The 24,409-nt window shown below is 33.9% G+C and overlaps 1 protein-coding gene and 1 non-coding gene across 3 annotated transcripts in view; both read left to right on the top strand.

The window, feature by feature from the left end:
* Positions 1-24,409, top strand: part of SPAG16 (sperm associated antigen 16) — a 1,016,466-nt gene that overhangs the window by 867,622 nt on the left and 124,435 nt on the right. The gene's annotated exons all lie outside the window — the stretch shown is intronic.
* On the top strand, positions 19,085-19,188 carry LOC132674121 (small nucleolar RNA U13). Its single transcript, XR_009608431.1, has one exon. It is a non-coding gene; the product is annotated as a small nucleolar RNA U13 (small nucleolar RNA).

Genomic DNA, 24,409 nt, shown 5'->3' with positions numbered 1-24,409 from the left:
ACCATTATGTTTGTCTATAACATCTTCTGCATATAGCAGTCTATATTAAGTTGATAGTTGTTTAAGTTTGAACTCTTTCTTTACTCTTCCTACATTTTAGGTATATGGTGTCATATTTTACATCCTTTTATTTTGTGAGTTCCTTGACTGATTTTTTACAGAAATATTCATTCTTACTGCTTTTGTATTTCTATCTTCATACTGACATTTTTGGCCTTTCCTTTCCACTCAGAGTCCCCTTTTATATTTCTTGCAGTGCTAGTTTAGTGTTTATGAACTCTTTTATTTTAGTCTAGGAAATTTTTGGTCTCTTTTCTATTCTTAATGATAGCCTTGATGAATAGAATATTATTGGCTGCAGGATTTTTCACATTTATCACTTTGAATAAATCATGCCACTCTTTTCTGGCTTGGAAAGTTTCTGCTGAAAAATCTGCTGATATCCTTATGTGGTTTCCTTTGTATGTAACTGTCTCCTTTTATCCTGCTGCTCTTAATATTTTATTTTTGTATTGCTATATTTTGCCTTTTTCATTGCAATATGTCTTGGTGTGAATCTGCATTTGTTGTTATTGTTTGGGGCTGTCTGTGCCTCCTGGTCTGGATTCCATTTCTTTCCCCAGATTAAAAACTTTTCAGCTATTTCAAATAATAATCTTAAATGAGTTGGTTTGATGTGTTCAATGTTATCATTTTTCTTTTGCATGACTGATTTTAAAAGATTTCTGCTATGCAGGAAAAGTTTTATTATGCATAGGTCATAAAAATATTCTCAGAGGGGGCGCCTGGGTGGCGCAGTCGGTTAAGCGTCCGACTTCAGCCAGGTCACGATCTCACAGTCCGTGAGTTCGAGCCCCGCGTCAGGCTCTGGGCTGATGGCTCAGAGCCTGGAGCCGTTTTCCGATTCTGTGTCTCCCTCTCTCTCTGTCCCTCCCCCGTTCATGCTCTGTCTCTCTCTGTCCCACAAATAAATAAACGTTGGAAAATATTTAAAAAAAAAAAAAAATATTCTCAGAGGAATATATTTACCATTTTAGGCAAAGTCTACTAAAAAATAAAATTCCTTGTAATTTTTGGAACCACTAACATTTCCCAAAAGCAGTGTGAAATCATGGTACAAAAAGCACTGTATTTGCAATAGAAAATTTGAGTTTATTGCAGGTTTTGACACTTGTTGATCTGAGGCATAATGACTTAATAATCACTTAACCTTTTGCATCTATAAAATGGGATGGAGGTGCAGTTTAATACACATAGCAGGGAAATACATTCTACAATTAAAAATACTAATTATTATTATTGTTTTAACTTTAGATAGTATTTTATTAAATCAAAGTTACTAGCTTGAAATAAATCATCAGTGTATCATTATCATATAATCAGTGAATTTCTGGCATTTTTTCTCTCCCACACACCCACTTCTATCTTTTGGAAATGTAATTAGCCCTTTCCTGTGAGGAAAACATTTTGTGGCTTAGAGAGGTTTGACCTTTTATTCTCTTGCCAATAGTAAAAGCTTCAATTGGAATGCCTGTCACACTGGCCCTAGTGTTTTCTAAAATAGAGAAACACTTTAAGATTTTAATCTTGAACACTAATCTATCTACAATATTCATTCCATAATTAATATTTCACTATACTTAATTTATCCATCTATCCTCCCCATCCTTGCATCAATGAATCTTATATTTTAATGCATTTAAGTTATCGATACCATCACAGTTACTCACAATATTTCACCATATATGTTATTTGAATAGATTTCAATATTTGTTTTGCACAATTCTTAAGTGTACCATTGGTGACTGCCAGTATATACATAAAACAATGCAACCCAAACCTCTTCTATATGATATGAAATGTTATTATCTCAGAAAATTGTTCTCTCATGCCCCTTCCCATTCAATATCCACTTACATCTCTCAGCAGTAACTACTGCCCAGGTATTTTTCAGCCACAGGGTAATTTTTGCCTGATAAGCTGAAGTTTTTACTTTTGATGAAGTCTAAACTATTATTTCTCTTCTTTTATGATTAGGGCCTTCTATGACCTATCCTAAAAACCTCTGCTTATTCTAATCTCCAAAGGTATTCTCCTTTGCTTTCTTCTAAAATCTTTATAGTTCTAATCTATAAATCTAGGATTCATCTAGAATTATTTTTTTCAGTATAATGTGAATTTGGGTATATATATTTGTGTGTGTATATATATATATATATGTATATACACACACAGACACATACATACATATAAATATATATATGTATATACATACATATATAAATATATATGTGTGTGTGTGTGTATATATATATATATGTATACACACACACACACACACACACACACACACACACACACACACATATATATATATTGCTGTTTGTTATCTAGTTATTCCAGTACCACATGGCAAAAAAGACTTTTCCCCATTGGTGTTCTTTGGTGCTTTTATACAAAATGAAATAGATATGGGGTTCCTGGGTGGCTCACTTGGTTAAGCAGCCAACTTCAGCTCAGGTCATGATCTCACAGTTTGTGAGTTCAAGCCCCACATTGGTCTCTGTGCTGGGGACTCAGAGCCTGAAGCCTGCTTCAGATTCTGTCTCCCTCTCTCTCTCTGCGCTTGCCCTGCTCACTCTCTCTTTCTCTCAAAAATAATAAACATCTAAAAATTGAAATAGCTGTGAAAGTGTGGGCCTATTCCTTATCTCTCTATTTTTTATGTTGAACTCTTTGTTCATTCTTATGCCAAAAGCATACTGTGTCTTCATTAACCTAGTTTTAGTCAGCCTTGAAGTCAGGTAGGATAAGTACCCCAAAGTTCTTTTCAAAAATCTTTAAACTATTCCAATTTCTTTAAATTTCCCTAGAAATTTTAGAATCATCTTGTCTATTTCTACCAAAAAAAAGTTTGAGGTAACTGATTGTTATTGTGTTTAATTTATATATTAATTTAGGAATAATTTACATCTTAATTAAGTATACTGTATCTTACAATCCATGAACACAGTATCTCACAATTTATTTATTGTTTAATTTCTGTTTGTAGTTTTCAGTATAGAAGTCGAAACTTATTGTTTTAAGTGTATTCTTAAGAATATTATATACTTTCATGCTTTGATAAACAGAATTGTTTTCTTTTTTTTTTAAAGTGTTTATTTATTTTGAGAGAGAGTGGGGTAGGAGCAGAGAGAGAGGGAGAGAGAGAATCCCAAGCAGGCTCCATGCTGTCAGCATAGAGTCTGATGAGGGTCTCGAACTCATGAGCTGTGAGATCATGACCTGAACTGAAAGTAAGAGTCAGGTACCCTACACACTGCACCACCCAAGCTCCCCAAACAGAATTGTTTTCTTAATTTCATTTTCCAACCATTTACTGCTACAATAGAAAAATACAATTGGCTTTTGTACATCTAGCTTATATCCTGTGACATTGTTAATTTCACTCATTAGATGTAATCATTATTTTGTAGAGTTCTTAGGATATTTGACATAAACACTCATGGCATCTAGAAATAGAATTTTCTTCTTTCTTTACAATCTTTATTCCTTTTATTTATTTTTCTTGTTTTATTGTACTTAGCAAGACCTCCAGTAAAATGTTGAATAGAAATTATGTGAATAGGAATTATTTGTTCCCAGTATTAGGTTAAAATATTGAATATTTTACCATGAAATATAATGTTAGTTGTAGTTTTTGTATAGATGCTCTAGTTTGCATCATGAATAGATGTTAAATTTTATCAAATTCTTTTCTATATTTACTGAAATGATCATATGATTTTTCTCATTTAGTCTCTTAATACAGTGAATGATAATTGATTTTTAAACGTTAAATCAATCCTGAATTTGTATATAACAAGCAACAAAAATAACATGATTGTGATGCATCATTCTTTTTATATATTGCAGGATAATATTAATAGTATTTTCAAAGGATATGAGACACAGTTATCTGTAATTTTATGCTCTATAAATTTTATTTATTTGTTTGTTTATGTATTTATTTTTGAGAGAGAGAGAGAGAGAGTGCATGAGTGGGGTAGGGGTATGGGGAGAGAGAGAGAGAATCTTAAACAGGCTTCACACAATGTAGAGCCTGATGCAGGGCTCGATCTCACAATCCACAACTGTGACATTATGACCAGAGCCAAATTAAGAGTCAGACACTTAACCAAGTCACCGAGGTGCCTCTGTTTATAATTTTGTATTGTGGTTATACTGTCTTTATGAAACCAGCAGGGGAGTATTTTCTGCTCCTCTATCTGATGAAACAGTTTGTATAGGATTATTTCTTCCTTAAATGTTTAATGAAATTCACCACTGAAACCATATAGTCACATAGCTTTCTTTGTGGGAGTATTTTTTTATAATAAATGTATATATATAATAGATGTAGTACTACTCATATATTATACTTAATTTTGTGTCAGTTTTTGTAAATTTTGTCTTTAAAGGCATTTGTCTGCTATATCTATGTTGTAGAATTTGTTGACATATTTTGGATCTTCTAATGTTGTACCACATGGTCCCAAGACACTGCTCATTATTTTTAATGTTTTTAGTTATTTGTTATTCAGATTAGACTATTTATATAATCTATTTTCCATCCACTTCCTTCCTTCAGTCTTTTCTTACTTCAGTCATCTCCATTCTGCTACTAATTCTATCTAGTGAATTTTATGTTTCAGATTGTATTTTTTATTACACAATTTCCATCTGTTTTTTTATATGGTTTCCACTTTTCTAATGAGATTGGACATTTTTATTGTATGTTGGCATATTTTCCTTTATGTCTTTGATCACAATTATTGTAGGTATTTTAGACTCCTTTGCTAGTTCCAACATCTAGGTCATCTTGGGTTTGTAGTCTGTTGACTTTTTTTTCTCTTAAGAATGAGTCACATGTTTTTTTTTTTTTTTTTTTCTTTGTATGTTGAATTGTTTTGGATTGTATCTTAAGTTTGCTTAATATATGTTGTAGATAGTCTAAATTCTGTTATTTTTTTCTCAACTGTGTTGATTCCTTTTGTATTAGAAGGCATTTTATTTGGATGAATTCAAACTACAAGGTCTATCTCCCCTGAAATTGGCCAGCAATTCAAATGTCACTTCAGTTGTTTTAACTATAGCTGAGCTACTTGGAGTCTGCCTTCTGCATGCTTTATTCAGGGGTCTGCCAGAAATTGGTGTGGAACTTTTATATGCATGTGCGAATTCTTCCAAATTCTGACTTTCTTCTCAGTTTGCGCACACACACACCCACACCCACACACACACACACAAACACTTTTTAGTAGATATGATTTTACTTAAATTCCATTATTTATTTTTTATAAGGCTGCATGTTTTAATGTTTTATCCATTCCAATTTTGTAGACTGGGACCCCCCCCCCTTTTGCTAAATTAAGAAAAATACATAACAAATCTTGAGCCATGTCCTTCTTCCCAGTGCTCACTTTTCTTAACTGTTTATCTTCCTGTTGGATTTTTTGTTGTTTCACTTTTCAGTACTTTCAAATGTGTGTGGCGTGTGTGTGTGTGTGTATGTGTTCGTGTGTTTAGTCTAAATTTGGTTGTTTTGATAGGGGAGATCCCAGAATGTATATTTGGATGTATTTTCTAAGAGCACTTCTGGGTTGTCCAGATGAGTTATCTACATAGAGAGCCAGAGAGTGTGTCTTAAGCAGTTCTCATTTTGACCAAACCTTTCTATGTCAGGAACAATAAGATGATTTTAAAATCCCTTTGTTGAAGAATTATGCCATTTTACCTAGATTATGTAATTTTTAATGTTTTAACACAAAGAAATAAAGTAAATTTATTTTAGCAGAGGATTAAACTATTCTGTTGTGATTCAGTAACTAAATGAGTAAATACTTATGATAAAGATTTTGTTCTGATTTGGGGCAATGTTATCTTTATACAAGAAGCAGATAAAATCACAGTCCATAACCCCAGGGGTAGAGGAATGTAATTTTGAAAAATTTTCTAAAATCTACTTAGTTTCCATTATAAGCCCCTGCCACCAGGTAGGGAAGTTAATTTTAGTCACTCAGCATCTTCACCATCCTTTTCCCAGGGGTTATTTTCACATTTTAGGGGGCTTATAGGTACCAAAGGAGAGAGAAAATTATTTAGTCCTTGGACTAATGGGAGAATTAAGGTCTATCTTCAGGGGAGTGAGATTGTAAGGTAGATAGGAACTGGAAGTGGAAAGGTAGAGAGTATCAGTTAATAATTTGGAATGCATCTTACCACACACATTTTTGGTACCTAATACTTATCATTTTCGCTATTCAAACAAAAGTAATAATCCAAATATTTCACAGAACTTCTTTTTCATTTATATGTTTATTAAATCACATTTTTCTTTTTTCTAACAATTTGAAGATAAAATCAGAGTATAAATATATTTGTACATGTACACTCCAGAGTTTAGCAGATTATATTCTAGTTACTTCATTTATAAGTCATGCCAAATAACTTGTTTTATGAGAGACCTGTATGCATTTTTGATGTAAAAGTCAACAACAACAACAACAACAAAATGTTAGCAACATAGATGATCTGTCTAATCCAAGACATAAAGCTGAATTATGAGACAAACATCTTTATAAGTAGAATTTTTTGGTTTTCTTCATGTTATTTTCAGTTATTTTCCTTATTTCCAACAACTTTTTATTTTTAACTGGATTTTATTTATTCCTATGTACTTTATTCAAGAAAGACTTCCCCAAACTATCCTTACCATGAGAGAATATAATGTGCTAAGAATCTAAATGGAAAATTTTAGAAATGAGGATAGGTAAATCAAAACTTTGGGAGTCAATTTTTTGAATGAATTTTTATGTTTAAAATGTGCCATATTTGGAATTTTTTTGAACTACCTAGATTTTATAATATAATTGATTTCAATTTAATGTGTACTTATTTTTTTTTAAGTTTCAAGTACTTTGAAAAAGGTAGTCTTTTAGTATTATTTTAATAATATGATATTCTTGTTTCATTGACCAAGAAAAGATAGCTGCTACAGAACAAAATGAATCTCTTATGGTCCCTGTGCTATATATAAACTGGTCATCAAAATTTTTCTTAGGATAGTAAAATTTTGGGGTGCCTGGGTGGCTCAGCTGGTTGACTGTCCAACTTCAGCTCAGGTCATGATCTCACTGTCTGTGAGTTCAAGCCCCACGTCGGGTCTTTGCTGACAGCTCAGGGCCTGGAGACTGCTTTGGATTCTGTGTCTCCCTGTCTCTCTGCCCCTCCCCTGTTCATGCTTTGTCTCTCTCTCTCTCTCTCTCTCTCTCTCTCTCTCTCTCTCTCTGTCAAAAATAAATAAACATTAAAAAAAATTTTTTTAAAAGGATAGTAAAATTTTGAAAGAACCTTGTGAAATTAACCAAATTTTAACATTATATTATGTTGAACTGGCTGTGTTTCTTCTCTTTTCTTTCAGTCTCCTTATTTACTCTTAGCCTCCTCTCTAAAATGGGTGCAAGGTTAACTATGTGATCCTAAGATTTTCTCTGATTCCAAAAGTACTTGTTTATAATAAATAATTAAATAATAACAAACAGTGTTAAGTACAGTTAATAAGTATCAAATAACATAATGTAGTGTTCACTGTGTAAATCTTTCTTTATAGTAATCATTTCTGACCTGCTATTGTGAATCAACAGAGTTTTGATGTTAAATTGTGCTTGTTGATCGAATAGTTCACTGAGGGCACAGGCGCAATGGCCCAACACATGCATAAATTTCACATTTGCATTTAAGCTCCCTGACTCAGCATAATCTCCCTATCTGACCTCTCTAGTGAATTCTTAATTACTTATCATTTGTCATTACCTTCTTTATATTGTTTGCATGGTTTGCAATAAATTCTGCATATCATGATATATGTGTGAATGTGTGACTATGTAGAAATGAAATCATTTATGTTCGAAGCACTTGATAGAAGCATATGTTTTTATATCAGCCTTACAATTTCAGAGTACTTTTGCATACATGAGAGATCCTGCTTTATTTTATTGCATTGCTTTGCAAAACAACCTTGGCTGTTATACTTCAAGGTCTCAGGTGTTGAGTCATTAGCAGCTATGAAATAGATCAGAATTGCATTACAGCTGCACAGCTACAAACTAAGGATAATCCAAGATCTTTCAGGCTTAGCATCAGCATATGGACAACTCCTCAGTACTTGCCTGGAAAGAGAGTTAATTTGGGAATTTTGAACTAAATTCCCTCAGGATGACTTCTCCAAATGATTTTTAACTTCTGTAATGCAAACAAAAAAGCATGTGAAAATAAGCAGTGTTCAGTTAAAACAGAGAACAACAACACAGACATTTGTGCCAACATCTTGCAAAATTGGTCATTTTATAAAGAATTGTATTTTAACATATTTGATTACTACTTGCATTCACTTGGGGAATATTTACTTCACTGACATCCTGGGTACAATGAAGGTAATAATATTCATAGACCTGAACAATTTATCAGCATTTTTAAGTCTTTACTTAAAAATTAAGTGTAAAGTGGCTTTTATCAGAATTAGAAACAAGAAACTGAGTTGCAAAATATTGAAATTACAGAAGTGTACATGACTGAACTTTTTAAAATTTTTTTTTTCAACGTTTTTAATTTATTTTTGGGACAGAGAGAGACAGAGCATGAACGGGGGAGGGGCAGAGAGAGAGGGAGACACAGAATCGGAAACAGGCTCCAAGCCATCAGCCCAGAGCCTGACGCGGGGCTCGAACTCACGGACCGCGAGATCGTGACCTGGCTGAAGTCGGACGCTTAACCGACTGCGCCACCCAGGCGCCCCATGACTGAACTTTTGAAATCACCCCCTAACTTTTCTTTTTGCTTAAGTTTTCTCCCTAACTATCCTCCCACTATATCCCTGAAATCCATGCTCTTAGTAACCAAATGTATTTGGGGGGAAATCAGATCAAGTATTCCATATAAAATCCCAGAATAATTACTCTTGTATCTGGAATGTATTAAAAATGTCTCCGTGGCCTCTGAGAACTTTCATGAGAGTTTCTACCTCATGGATGTCATCTCAATCCACTCCTTCCTCTACATTTCAGTCACACTGATTTGCACATATCAAATGGATTTCTGCTGTGGATGCTAATCACTTTGCCTAGAATTCCCTGTCCCTGCCCGTGGATCTTCCAATGATTTTTTCAGAGCAGTGATAGGTTTACAAAAGAAATGGGAGGAAAGCACAGAGAGTTTGCATATATTCCCTCTTCCTCCACTCTTCCGCCGTACCTCCTTTAGTTTCCTCTATTATTAACATCTTGCTTTAGTATGGTATGTTTGTTATAACTGATAAACGGATATTGGTGCATTATTAGCTGAAGTCCATAGTTTGCATTAGAGTCCACTCCTTCTGTTGTATGATTTTATGTTTTTTTTTTTTGACTTATACATAATGTCATGTATCTGTCTTAACAGTATACTATAAAATAGATTCATTGCTCTAAAATTCCCCCATGTTTCACCTATTCATCCTTTCCTGCCTCCTCTCAAGCCTTTGGCAACCACTGATCTTTTTACCATCTCCATAGTTGTGGTTTTAGAGCATCATATAGTTGGAATTGTATAGTATGTGGGCTGTGGAGACCAGCTTCTTTCACTTAGTAGTATGCATTTAAGGTTCTTCCATATCTTTTCATGGCCTAACAGCTCATTTCTTTTTATTCCTGAATACCATTTCCTTCTCTGGATGTACCACAGTTTGTTTCTCCATTCACCTATTAAAGGATATCTTAGCTGCCTCTGTGTTTTGGCAATTATAAATAAAGCTGCTATAAACATCCATATGCAAGATATTGTGTAGACATAAGTTTTCAAATCCTTTGGGTACATACCAAGGAACACAATTGCTAGATCATATGGTAAGAGTATGTTTAGTTTTATAAAGAACTGCCAAAATGTCTTCTAAAGTATCTGTACTGTTTGGCATTCCCATCAGCATAGAATGAGAGTTTCTGGTTCACCCACATCTTTACCAGCATTAGCTGTTGTCAACATTGTGAATTTTAACCAGTCCAATATGTGCATGATAGTATCTCATTGTTTTGTTTGTAACTTCCTGGTGGCATCGATATTGAGCACCTTTTCATATGCTTTTTGTCATCTATATATCTTTCTTGGTGGGTCTCTGCAGATCTTTTGCCCATTTCTTAAATTAGGTTCTTTGTGTTCTTACTGTTGATTTTTCAGTTCTTTGTAATGTTTGGATACAAGTCCTTTCTGTAATAGTTTTCCAAGTATTTTCTCTCAGACTGTGATTTATTTTTTTTATTCCCTTAAAATTCCATTCACAGAGCAGAGGTTTTTTGTTGTTGTTTTTTTTTTTTTTTTCATTTTAATGAAATTCAACCTATCAATTTTTTTCTTACATGGATAGTCCTTTTGGTGTTGTATCTAAAAGTCATCACCAAACTCAAAGTCACCTAGGTTTGCTCCTGTGTTATATTCTAGAATTTCCATTTTTTAACTTTACATTTAAGTTTATGATCTATTTTGAGTTAATTTTTGTGGATATTCTAATGGATTTTTACAACTCCTTCTCCTCATTTGTATTCTCCTTTTAATGTCACTCCCTCAAAGAGGCCTTTTCTGATCACATTAGTTAAAGCAGTCTTTCATAACCAGTTACTGACTAACCTGCTATGTGCTTTTTTCCCTAGCATTATCATTATCTAAAATCATATTGTCCTTTATTAATTTGCATGTTTACTTTCTCTTTGTGTATAATGTAAGTTCCAAGACTCAGTCCATCTTGTTGAGTACTCTATCCTTAGTAACTAACACAATGTTTGGTACATATTAAGGGTTTGCAAATATTTGGTAAATGAACAGGAAATAACTAAACTCACAAGCACATCATAAAAATGTTGAAGACCTTGACTGAGTGCCTTTATAATTACAAGGATAGAAAATTTATGGAAATGAAAAAAGAAAGTCCAGAAAAGGAATCAAGATTACAATAAAAGTATAGCTATTTTGTTTACTCTGCCTGTAACATATATTAAGCCCAGCTGAATCTAGAATATGGTCCACAAGAAGAATATGACTCTTAGGGAAATTAAATGATTTGCATGCAAGTGTTTAGAGTTCCTGGTCAAGTTGCCAATAGACTATTTTTGGAGAAGATATATTCAGTCATTTTGAACTGTCAATAGAAGACTCAGATAGATTACTTCTCCTTTCTACAAAATGCATATCAGCTCCTACTAATTTTAGTTGAAGTTCTATTAAGCAAATAATGGAAAAGAATGTATTTGTAATATGAGTTCAATTAAATGATAAATTATCTAGTTTTCTCTTATATAGAAAAATAATCATGTGACCCAATCTTTTTATAGCTTCTACTGAATCTTAGAAAAAACCAAAACCAAAGAGACTTCAAATCATATCCTTAGCTGTTGATGGGCCATTGTGTAAGGATTTCTTGAGTTTTGAAAGCATATGTAGTCATATTTACCTGCAATAGACTAGGATGAGTGCTGGTTTAAACTAGAGTCATTATCATAAAAGTACTAATGTATCTGTTGGGATTGTTTAGTCATCTATCATTTGAATCTTTCTCATCATTTTTTATAGTGCATGACCCATAAAAAAGAAAAATCCAAATTATTTTGGTCTTTTCTACTGAGTGATTATTAGTCACTCAGCACATGTTTATGAAAGAAGTAAGGGAGAAATATTTATCTTTTTATTGTTTAATCAAGCACATTATATTAAACAATAGTTTTTGGGCAAACTGCTATATAACAAAAATGACTCTAAGCACTGTGGTGGTTACCAAGAAACATATAACAATAGTTCTGCATTCAAGAAGCTTACTGTCTTTTTGGAGAAATAAGATTCAGTTACTTAAATATTAAAAGGAAATACCAAAAGTGATTTAAAAAAATACTTGCCAATTTATTTAGCACTTTAAATGGACTAATAGCCTTCATATTTATTATTTTATTCTCATAGTAATTTTTGAAGATGTCATTACAGTGATTTTTTTTTTTTTAACTGGGCAAAATAAGATACAAAGAGAATAAATGACATCTGCTCAAAGTCCTTAAGTTGTAGAGCCAGGACTGAATTGAAAGCCAGATTGTAATCTTTATGAAGGCAGAAATTATATCTATCTATCTATCATCTATCTATCTATCTATCTATCTATCTTTCTATCTATCTATGATCTATACTAAGCAGTGTGTAGATCAGAACCTGGTACAGTGTGGTTGCTAAATAAATATTTGCTGACTAAATATAGAACTTAAGTTTTATACACTAACATTCTGTCCAAATAATTCTGCAACTCCTGGATGTATTATGGACTCTATTGTATTTTAGTTTTATCTATTTTAGTATTAGTGGTTTGCCTGTAATGAGTGTTCAGTAATGTTAAATAATGGGCAAAATATTCTACATTCAAGCCATGCATCAGAATAAAAGAGAGAAAAGAGTTTACTAACTGTTTTCAAGGACACTTAATGAACGAAAATATATATACTTGGGTAGAATATTACAGTGTGGATAGGAGATGGAAAGAAGGGGAAGGGCAATTCTAGTGGAAAATGATATAGGAACAATAATATAATTCCAAGGCTTAATGTCTTATCTTCCTGAGCCTGGAAAGAAGGAAGTCTCATTGGTACTGAAAATAGATAAGTGGCATTTGTATTTATTCTAAAAGTAAACAATGGAGAAATTATGGCTTAATATGAGGAAAGGCAGCAAGAATTTGAAGAATGTATGTTTGTGTATATTCTTCGTTATGTATTATGTGCCATTAGATACACCATTAGCTTCTAGGTTTCTGCACTGATACATGCCATGAGTGCAAGAACAGTATAAAATTTCTTTTCCTATTCTATTCAGCAGTAATTTTATTTTTAAAGCAAGACAGTGCTACATGTAAATGTTACTAATTTCTTTGAAATTTGTGATCCAACACATTAACTCTACTGATTACTTTCATGCCTACAATTTGGTAACTTGTCATTAAAATGATAGAACCAATCCTAAATGTTGCATTTAATAATTATTTGCCAGATTTTTAATTTATAGAAAGAAATATGGTGCTGTTACAAATACAACCACTGGGAATTGCCTTTTTAATAAGATATCTTTTGGGAACAATTTGGAAATTTTAAAAATCCACTTTATATTTTGAATTGTAATGATGGACATTTATGTTCCTAGGGTATCCATGCAATACATACAGTAAAATAAACTTGTTTCAGTTTAAACAAATATGGATATCCTAACTAGTTAGCATATCATAATAAAAAGAACTGGATAATATGGTCTTCCTGAAGAGAAATGACATTTAAAAATTTTTTAACTTGTTTTATTTTTTATTTTTTTTAATTTACATCCAAATTAGTTAGCATATAGTGCAACGATGATTTCGGGAGTAGATTCCTTAGTGCCCCTTACATTTAGCCCATCCCCCCTTCCACAACCCCTCCAGCAACCCTCAGTTTGTTCTCCACATTTATGAGTCTCTTCTGTTTTGTCCCCCTCCCTGTTTTTATATTATTTTTGCTTCCCTTCCCTATGTTCATCTGTTTTGTCTCTTAAAGTCCTCATAGGAGTGAAGTCATATGATTTTTTTATAAAGCATTATTACATTAATAATATTTTTAGAGAAAAAACTAAATTACGCAGTTTGATCCCACCCTCCAAACACACTAATTATTATTTTTTGTTTTAGACTATTTCTTTTACTCTTTAGACACGTGCCTGTTCCTTGTATGATTATACTGGCTGGAATTAATGATAATCACCTGTGTGTACACTAATGTGTGTGTTTTGCTTAAATAAATCTACTATTTAGTTAAATGTCTATATTTTCTGTAGAATGCATTTGTATTTAATGCAGGAAATTTAGTACACATTTGACTTTAAAAACTATTTCAATCCACTCTACACCAAACTACAAATTGTAATGGCATAAGAATTATCACATGCATTTTATTACCCTAATCTATTTTTTAGAGGGGGTAGGGTGGTAAAATACATGTCATGTAGCTGTTAGAGGACTTTTTTTTAGGTACCTAAAAAGAAACTTTTCATTCAAGAGAAAATAATTGCAACAAAGGGAAAGTCTGTTAGAAAAGTCTACCTCAAGCACTTAAGCTGAAACCAAAAGTCCAAATATTGACCTCTGAATGATGAGAGGATCTCTTATCCTCTATTTGCTTTAAAATTAACACTTGGTAAAGAAGTTTATCCTGAAGTGTTTGTTTAAGGGTCGATGTCACTCCTGATCAAGATCCTGTAATGAATTAGTATAAGAGATAGAATTTGGAAAAGAGAAAAGAAAATGTCTTTTGATTTTCAGGTCCACTATTATCGAATATTTAGTTTCTTTTTTACCCCGTATTAGTCTCTAAATCCCTATGAGAACCGTCATATTCATTTCAGTATCCCTCAGAGCACCAGGTACAATATCTTGCATGCAAAAATGTACTGAATTGAATAACCTTCCAATGGAGTCTACTGATCTATATAAATATTCAATTGGCAGATTAGACTTGAAATGATAGTGTTATTGAACGTTGGCTGCCTCTTACAACTGCTCAGTTAATCCATTTGCATAGACTTTGTTCAGGTGTTTTACAGTTTAGAACTTCATATTGGACCGTAATCCTAACATATTTTAAAAGTAAAAATGAAGCCTTTTTGGGGTATTTTTGATTTTCATAACAAGTGTGATATTAAACCTATTTGTTGATAAAATGGAAGAAGTATCTTGGGATATGAATTTTTTCCTGGATGCCAGTTTGAGCATTCTGTCATTCTCTGCTTACAACATATTATATTTTTTTATAAAACCATATGTCTCAAAATGGTACACATGAGCTTCTGTGTTATAGCTCCTGACTACATGTTTATCTTTACCTCCAAGCAACCAACCTCTTTCAGCTTATTGTGCTTCAATAATACTAGTTGTCTTTCTGTTCCTAGAAGATCTCAATTCTATGACATCTTAGGACTTTTCATTTGCCTTCAGCAATGAAAGCCTGGAATGCTTATCCTTTGATTAGTCCCATTATCAACTCCATAGTCCTACAGGTCTTAGGTCAAATATCCTACTATCCAAGAGATGTTTTCTGACCACTTTATCTAAAGTAGCTCCCCACCAAAATTTTTACTGTTATAGTGCCTTTTTATTTCTGCCATAAGACTTATCACAATGATGATCATAGTCATTGGCTATCTTCTCTAACAAGTGTAAATTCCATGAGTACAGGAACCTTTTTCAAACTTTTTATCCTGATATAACTTTTTATCTGCTATATCAATGGTACAGAACACAGTACCTTATAGACAGTAAGAATGTAAATAAATAAGCAAATATTTGCTGTAGAAGTATAGCATTTTAATATAAGAAAAAACTTTATTTGAAAAGTGAAGCATAATTCTGCATTTTTGTTTGTTTAAAACCAAGTACTAGTTAGTATTTCACATTGTGAGCCAGCCAAACTATTATTGTTTGAACAATTGATACTCTGAGATACATGAAGCTAGGAAATTTTCCAAAGCTAATGATAGGGATGAAAAAGAGATCTGTGTATTTTGTCTTTATTTATGGAAAAAATAACTAAATTTGTTTTTATAATTTTTAATTGTAGATAGGTACCTTGTGATATGAAGTATTTCAAGTTATATATCTATATTGATTTTAATAATTAGTTTGAGCAAAAGTTCATAAATTTGGAAGTTTGTTGGAAAGTTGTTACTTTATAGAGTTGAAAGAAAATGATTACTTCAAACAATATATTGAAACCTTATTAAAATAAGTCCTAGGAGACTGAAAAAAATGAGAAATTACAGCAGGATTTTGTTTTATATGAATTTCATTGAGCTTAACAAGCCTAAAGGTTGAACTTTGAAGAGTTTTCACCATGTATGTGATTCTCAGAGTATCTATCCCACTTCAAAGAAACTCAGTGAGAATAATTTCATAGAAAATAAGGAAATTTGTGATCTTAATACACAATGCTATAATACTGACAGTATTTCATAGACATGCTGATTATTTCTTGCTTTTCTTTGAAAATTTTATATCATACTGTATCATTTCTGTCTGTATATATTTTTAAATTATAACCCATGCTTGACAATTTGCCTTTCTTAATGTGAACAGGGCATGTAACTGTCGGTCTTCTTTTGCTTAAGGTAGAGAGATTGTGGGGAACCTGGATGGCTCAGTTCGTTAAGCATCTGCCTGGATTTCAGCTCAGATCATAAATTCACAGTTTTCTATTGGTGCAGAACCTGCTTGGGACTTTCTCTCCCTTCTCCCCCTCACCGCCAGCCACACACATGCTCCCTTTTTTTCTCTTTCTCTCAAAATAAATTTTAGAGAAAAGATAGATTGTATCAGTAAAATCAGCTAAGGTTTTTCTAGATGTAATGAAAATATAAAATTATCTAAATAACTTACAGAACTTGGTATTTTCCTAAGAAGCACCATCTTTGGGTGAAGCTTATTCTTTGATAAATAAATTGAGGAACCAAAAAGAGGCAAAGATGAAAATTTTCAACTTTCAATTATTTTCTACTAAGTTCATACTTTATTTGAGGTTTTGCTAAAATTCATACATACAAATCCCATTTTTCAAATAAAATAATTTGTTTTAATTTCTTTGAATGTTTCCGTTTTAACCTAGAATTTAAGTTTGAAACAGTGTCATTTCAAACTTCAGGAAACAAAATTTATCAACTAGTGAGAAAATGCTACATTTTGACCCAAATGTGGAACCGTGATTATGAGAATTATTGTGAGCAATTCATTTAAACACTACTTTTTTCTGTATCATATTTTATGCACTTTTGCATAGTTCTTGTTTTGAGAGTTGTATTTGACTTACCTTTCCAACTAAGATAGAGAAACAGTGATTGAATTTATGCTCCTGCCTGAAATAATAACTATAACAACACCAACAACATACAGACAAAATGTACAGCACAAACATTTTCAAGACACTGGACATTGAGCAATGAAGTACAGTGATCCCAGAGAAATAATAAACAAAGTGATCCCTACATTTGCATTAACTTATTACCCTGTGCAAGTTTTTAGTTCACAACTCAAAGAAGAAGAGCCTAGATGGAACTTGGTGAATTCTGTAAGGTCAGGATATGGAAGTGAATTTAGGAATATCAAGGCTTTCAGAATTCACAGAATACAGTTCTGAAGAGGAGATAGATATACAGAGAACCCCAGAAATTTGCACAGGGTAAGCATTCATCAAAGAATTGAGAAAGCAGTTCATGTGAGGAAACAATATGAGGCAAAGGAGTCGTCTGAGAAAATTTAAGTGTTGCCAATATGCACACAGAGTTAATAACACCTGTTTCTACCAGTCACACTGGAAAATCTCAAAATCCATGGAGCATTAAGTAGGGCATTTAGGAGGATTTGCTTCAGTGGTAAGGAATAATTAGAACTAGACTAAATGCTGCTCTGATTCAGATTAATAAATATTAAAATCAGGAACCAAAAAGATTAAATTATTTCCAAGTGACTTAATTACATCCCAGAACAAAGCTTAAGAATATTTACAAGAATATTTTAATGTCTAACACTTAAGAAGGTAATATTCACAATGTCTAGCTTTCTTATCAAAGATAACCAGACATAAAAAGAAGCACAAAAGCACACCTACTATTAGGAGGAAAAAAAATCAACTGAAACCAACATAGAACTGACACAGATGTTAGAAGTAGCAGAGATTTAAAAACCTATTGTGAGGGGTGCCTGGGTGGCTCAGCTGGTTGAGCATATGACTTTGGCTCAAGTCATGATCTTATGGCTCATGAGTTCGAGCCCTGGATTGGGCTCTGTGCTGAGAGCTCAGAGCCTGGAGCCTTCTTCAGATTCTGTGTCTTCGTCTCTCTCTGCCCCTCCTAAAGCCCCTCCCCCTTTTTCAAAAGTATATAAACATTAATAAAATTAAAAACTTATTGTGCAACCATATGTTCAAAATGTTAGGCAGATACACAGAAGCTTTACGAGAGACCCAAATCGAAATGCTAGATATAAAAACTACAATTTCTAAGGTGAAAAATCAACTGGATGGGATTAATGAAAATTTATATATGGCAAAAGAAAAGTATATTGAAACCAAAGACATAGCAATAGAATTGTCCCAAATGACACACAAACAGAAAAGAGAATTTGTTGACCAAGGCATCATTGAGATCTGAGACAACTTTCAAGTAGTATAATGTACATGTATTTGGAGTCCCTAAAAGAAATGTAGGGAAAGCAAAACATATTTGAAGAAATAATGTCCAAAAATTTTCAAAATATGATGACCAACAAATCAGTGTACTCCAAACACAAAACTACACCAGTGCATATCATATCAAAGTGTTCCTGATAAAGAGAACATTTTAAAGCAGAAAAAAAAAAAACCATATTATGTAAAGGGAAACACAATTAAGGATTATAGAAAACTTATTGTCAGAAATAGTGTGAGGAGACACTGGAGAAACATCTTTAGAGTGTTAAAAAATATCCTCAAAATTGAAAGCAAAGTAATGACTTTTTCCATTATACATAATGGAAATGATAGAAGATAGGATATATATACATAAAAAAGAAAGAAATAGCACCAGTAATGGCAACTATAAAGTAAATATGTAAGATTTTTTTCTTGGTATTCCATTTTAGGACCTAAGGACAAAGTAAAACAGTGTATTGTGGGATACAGAACATGCATATGAAGAAAATGTGTGACAATAATAATGTAAAGGCCAAGAGAATTGTAAGGTTTTTATACTATATGTGTAAGTGTTAAATCCTAAAGCATCCCCAAAACAACAAACAGTTTTAGAATAAGCCAGCAAAGGAAATAAAATATAAACATAACAGATATTTAATTAATTTAAAAGAAGGAAGAAAAAATGACAAGGGGAATGAAAAGCAGATAGTAAGATAGAAAGCAAATAAGTTTATAGACTTAAGCCTGACATATCAATAATCACATTAAACACAAATGGTCTCAATACAATTAAAAATCAGTGATTATAGATCCTTTTGTAGTTCATAAGCGTGATGATTGGGTGTTCATGATGTTGTGTGATATGTGGCACCCTTATATCTTGTTACGATGTCAGCACATTACCCATCTGACGTGAAAAAAAAATCAGTGATTATAAGATTGATTAAATTTAAAAAAGGCCGAAACTAGGGGTGCCTGGGTGGCCCAGTCAGTTGAGGTCATGATCTCATGGTCTGTGAGTTCGAGCCCCACGTCAGGCTCTGTGCTGACAGCTCAGAGCCTGGAGCCTGCTTCGGATTCTGTGTGTGTGTGTGTGTGTGTGTGTGTGTGTGTGTGTGTCTCAGCCCCTCCCCCACTCATGCTCTTGCTCTCTCTTTCTCTGTCAAAAATAAATAAACATTAAAAAAATAAATAAAAGAAAAAAATAAAAAATAAAAAAGGACGAAACTATATTCTATATATAAGAAAACTTAGAGATGCAAATCATTAAAAGTAAATAGTTGGAAAAGGATAAACCATGCTAACACTAATCAAAAGAATGCTGGTAACATTAATGTCAGACAAAGTAGCTTTCAAAATATAGCATCATGTCACTTTATAATAATGTTAACAAATAAAATCTGTTAATAAGTAATTTTTAAAAAACATTATAATCCTAAATGTTTTTAAACTGAATCATATAGCTTCAAAATACATGGCGCAAAAGCTGATAAATATAAATCCACAATTATATTTGGAAAGATAAATATGCTTTTCTGAATAACAGAACCAGAATTGCCAGATAGAAACACAATAAAGACATAGGAGACCTGAACGGTACCAACCAACTTGACCCAATTGATCTTTACAGAATACTCAAACTCTAAACAGCATAATCCATATTCATTTCAAGTGTAGATGAAGCATGTAAGATAGATCACATCTTGGGCAACAAAAATAAGTTTCAATGATTTTATTTATTCTATTTTAATTTACCTTATTTTATTTGAAAGAGAGAGTGTGTGTGTGTGTGCATGAGCATAGGAGGGGCAGAGAGAAAGGGAGAGAGAATCCCAAGAAGGCCCCACACCCAGCACGGAGCCTAAAGTAGGACTCCATCTCATCACCACGAGTTCATGACCTGAGATGAAATCTATAGTCAGATGCTCAACCAGCGGCGCCACCCTGGCTCTCCAAATCTCAATGATTTTTAAATGATTCAAGTCATACAAAGTATTTCACTGACTGAAATGGAATTAAATTATAACTCATTCAGTCCCCAAATATTTGGAAGGCAAATAATCCATGGTTCAAGGAATCCAAAAGGGAAATAATAAAGTACTTTGAAATGAATGACAGTGAAAAACAAACATATCAAAAGCTATTGGATGCCACTAAAGCAGAACTTTGAGAGGAATTTATAGCACAAAATGATATTACAAAAGACAAAAATCGCTCAAATGAACAACCCCAGCTTTCACTTTAAGAATCCAGAAGACATGAGAATTAAACTTAAAATGAATAGAAGAAAGGATATAAGGCTAGGTGGAGTTAAGGTGATGGAATAGTAGGACTTTATGTTTGCCTCGTCACTTGAATACAGCTAGATAATTATCAAATCATTGTGAACAAGCAGGAAATCTGAGGACTGAGAGGACAAATTGCACAACTAGAGGGAGAAAAGGGGCCACATCATGGAATGTAGGACGTACAGAGACATGATTTGGGGGAGGAAATAATCACAGGTGCTATGGAGAGGAGGGAGCCCTGATCACAGAAAGGAGAGAGAGGGGAGAGAGGGAAAGCAGCATGCAGGAGATTGCACAAGAAAAACACTTTGCCAAAACCATTGACTGGGAAAACAAGATGGGATGATTATTGCATTTTTACAAGCTGCAGAGCTGGAAGTTTGAAGTTTTTGAAGTCAGCACCATTGCCAGGGTCAAGCCTGGCAGGCTTATTGATGCTCCCATGCAGGAGGCCAGAGGCCCGGGAAAGGACAGCATACTCTGAGGATTCCCTGAGTCGCACTAGGAGAGAAGTTCCCCTTCTTGGAGTGCATTTGGGAGAGGTGACATTGCCTCTTGGGGACAAAAGAGTCAGCAGGCCCCAGTGAGCTCCCACATTCATAAACATAGAAGTAGAGACACCTGCTGAGGACAGATAACCTGGACACCAGCTTTTTGCTATGCTTTACCATAAAATCCAAGCCCCTGTGCAGTTGTGTAACTGCTTTTCTTGGACAAACTGGCACCAGATAGAGTGTGGCAAGACCCTCCATAGAGGATAAGTGTGGGTCCCCATCATGCCAGGTCCCTGAAATTTTGTTTTGAAACCCAGCCATGCACCTGAGATAAAACACAGGATTACTGAACTGCCAGGAGGAGAGACAGCTTGGACACTGATAGGGTGAGAACAGAGATCTGATGTACGCCTGGGACACAAGAAGAGAGGTTATTCACTCTTCTATGAGTACTTCCTGAATAATGGCAGGCATGAACTCCTATCTCTGGGGACTAGAGCAGGCCATCGCAATATTTCACCCCTCCCATCAGCAAGGACACACTTTAGTGATCCACATAGCACACACAGTGTAGGTTTGAGCCTCTTACACCAAGCCCCACCCCCATGCACTCTGCAGGTGCCTTTTTTATTAGGGATGTGGAATTGGAATCAGACAAGAGCAGGCACCTCCCCCAAAGACCAGTACAAACCCTTGCATACACCAGGTCTGCTGCTCATAGAATGCTCTAGTGGAAATAGGACCAGACACAGGCTTTCCTAACACACAAAGACAGAGACCTGGATAAAATGCCAAGACAGAGGAATTAAAGAACAAGAAGAGGTTACAGCCAGGGAGCAAATCAAAACAGATATAAGTAATATGTCTGAACCAGAATTTAAAACAATAATTATAAGGATACTAGCTGGGCTTGTGAAAGGCATAGAAGATGCCAGGAAGTCCCTCACCACAGAGACAAAGGACCTAAAAACTAGTCAGCTCAAAATTAAAAAAAAAAAAAAAAAAAAAAAAACTTTAACCAAGATGCAAAAACAACTGAATGTAATGACTACATGGATGGGAGAAGCAGAATGAATAAGTGGTATAGAAGATAAAATTATGGAAAATAATGAAGTTAAAAAGAAGAGGGAAAGAAAAATATTGGATGACTAATGTAGACTTAGAGAACTCAGCAACTCCATAAAGCATAATAACATTTGTATCATAGGAATCCCAGAGGAAAAAGAGAGGGAAAAGGGGGCAGAAGGTTTGTTTGAATAAATTAAAGCTGAAAATTTTCCTAATCTGGGAAGGAAACAGATATCCAAATCCAGGAGGCACAAAGAACTCCCCTCAAAATTGATCAACAAAAGTCGGCCTGTATCAAAACATATCATTGCAAAATACAGAGATAAGGAAAAAATCCTGAAAGAAGCAAAGGAAAGGATCTCTAAACTGCAAGGGAAGACAAATCACATTACAGAACATCTTTCCACAGAAACCTGGCAGGCCAGAAGGGAGTGGCATGATTATTCAATGTGCTAAGTGGGAAAAATATACAGCCAAAAATACTTTATCCAACAAGGTTGTCATTCAGAATAGAAGGAGAGATAAAGAGTTTCCTAGACAAACAAAAAGTAGAGTTTGTGACACCTAAACCAGCCCTGTATGAATATTAAAGGAGATTATTTGAGTGGGAAAGAAAAATCAAAAGCAACAAAGACAAGTAAAGAACAGAGAAAATCTCCAGAAGCACTGACTTTTTATAGGTAATACAATGGGACTAAATTCATAACTGTCAATAATAACTCTGAATGTGAATGGACTAAATTCTCCAATTAGAAGACATAGGACATCAGAATGGATAAAAAAAAAAGTACCCATCTATATGCTGCCTAGAAGAGACTCATTTTATTTTATTTTATTTTATTTTATTTTATTTTATTTTTATTTTATTTTATATTTTTCAATATATGAAATTTATTGTCAAATTGGTTTCCATACAACACCCAGTGCTCATCCCAAAAGGTGCCCTCCTCAATACCCATCACCCACCCTCCCCTCCCTCCCACCCCCCATCAACCCTCAGTTTGTTCTCAGTTTTTTTTTTTTTTTTTTTTCAACGTTTTTTTTTTTTTTTTATTTATTTTTGGGACAGAGAGAGACAGAGCATGAACGGGGGAGGGTCAGAGAGAGAGGGAGACACAGAATCGGAAACAGGCTCCAGGCTCCGAGCCATCAGCCCAGAGCCTGACGCGGGGCTCGAACTCACGGACCGCGAGATCGTGACCTGGCTGAAGTCGGACGCTTAACCGACTGCGCCACCCAGGCGCCCCTGTTCTCAGTTTTTAAGAGTCTCTTATGCTTTGGCTCTCTCCCACTCTAACCTATTTTTTTTTTCCTTCCCCTCCCCCATGGGTTTCTGTTAAGTTTCTCAGGATCCACATAAGAGTGAAAACATATGGTATCTGTCTTTCTCTGTATGGCTTATTTCACTTAGCATCACACTCTCCAGTTCCATCCACGTTGAAGAGATTCATTTTAGACCTAGAGACACCTGAAGATTGAAAGTGAGGTGATGGAGAACCATCTATCATGCTATAGACATCAAAAGAAAGCTGGAGTAGCCATACTTATATCAGACAAACTAGATTTTAAACCAAAGACTTTAACAAGAGATAAAAAAGGGTACTATATCATAATAAAGGGATCTATCCAACAAGAGGATCTAACAATTTTAAATATTTATGCCCTAACTTGGAAATATCCAAATATATAAATCAAGTAATAGCAAACATAAAGAAACTCATTGATAACAATATAATACTAGTAGGAGACCTTGACACCTCATTTACAACAATGGACAGATCATCTAAGCAGAAAACCAAAGGTAACAACGGTTTTGAATGACACCCTGGATCAGATTACCTAACAGATATATTCAGAATGTTTCATCCTAAAGCAGCAGAATACACATTATTTTTGAGTGCACATGGGGCATTCTCCACAATAGATCATGTACTGGATCACACATGAGGCCTCAACAAATACAAAAAGATTGAGATCATACCATGTATATTTTCAACAATTCTATGAAACTTGAAGTCAACCACAAGAAAAATTTTGAAAAGACCAAAAATACATGGAGGTTAAAGAGCATTCTACTAAAGAATGAATGGATTAACCAGGAAATTAAAGAAGAAATTAAAAAAATACATGGAAGCAAATGAAAATTAAAACACTACAGTCCAGAACCTTTGGGGTGCAGCAAGGAGGATATATATAGCAATACAGGCTTACCTCAAGAAGCAAGAAAGCTCTCAAATACACAACCTAACTTATACTTAAAGGAGCTAGAAAAGGAACAGCAAAT

This window comes from Panthera onca, chromosome C1, assembly GCF_046562875.1.
Source record: "Panthera onca isolate mPanOnc1 chromosome C1, mPanOnc1 haplotype 2, whole genome shotgun sequence".
In the NCBI taxonomy this organism is placed as follows: Eukaryota; Metazoa; Chordata; class Mammalia; order Carnivora; family Felidae; genus Panthera; species Panthera onca.
The sequence above is the reverse complement of the archived record's forward strand: the minus strand, read 5'-3'. Positions and strand labels throughout refer to the sequence as shown.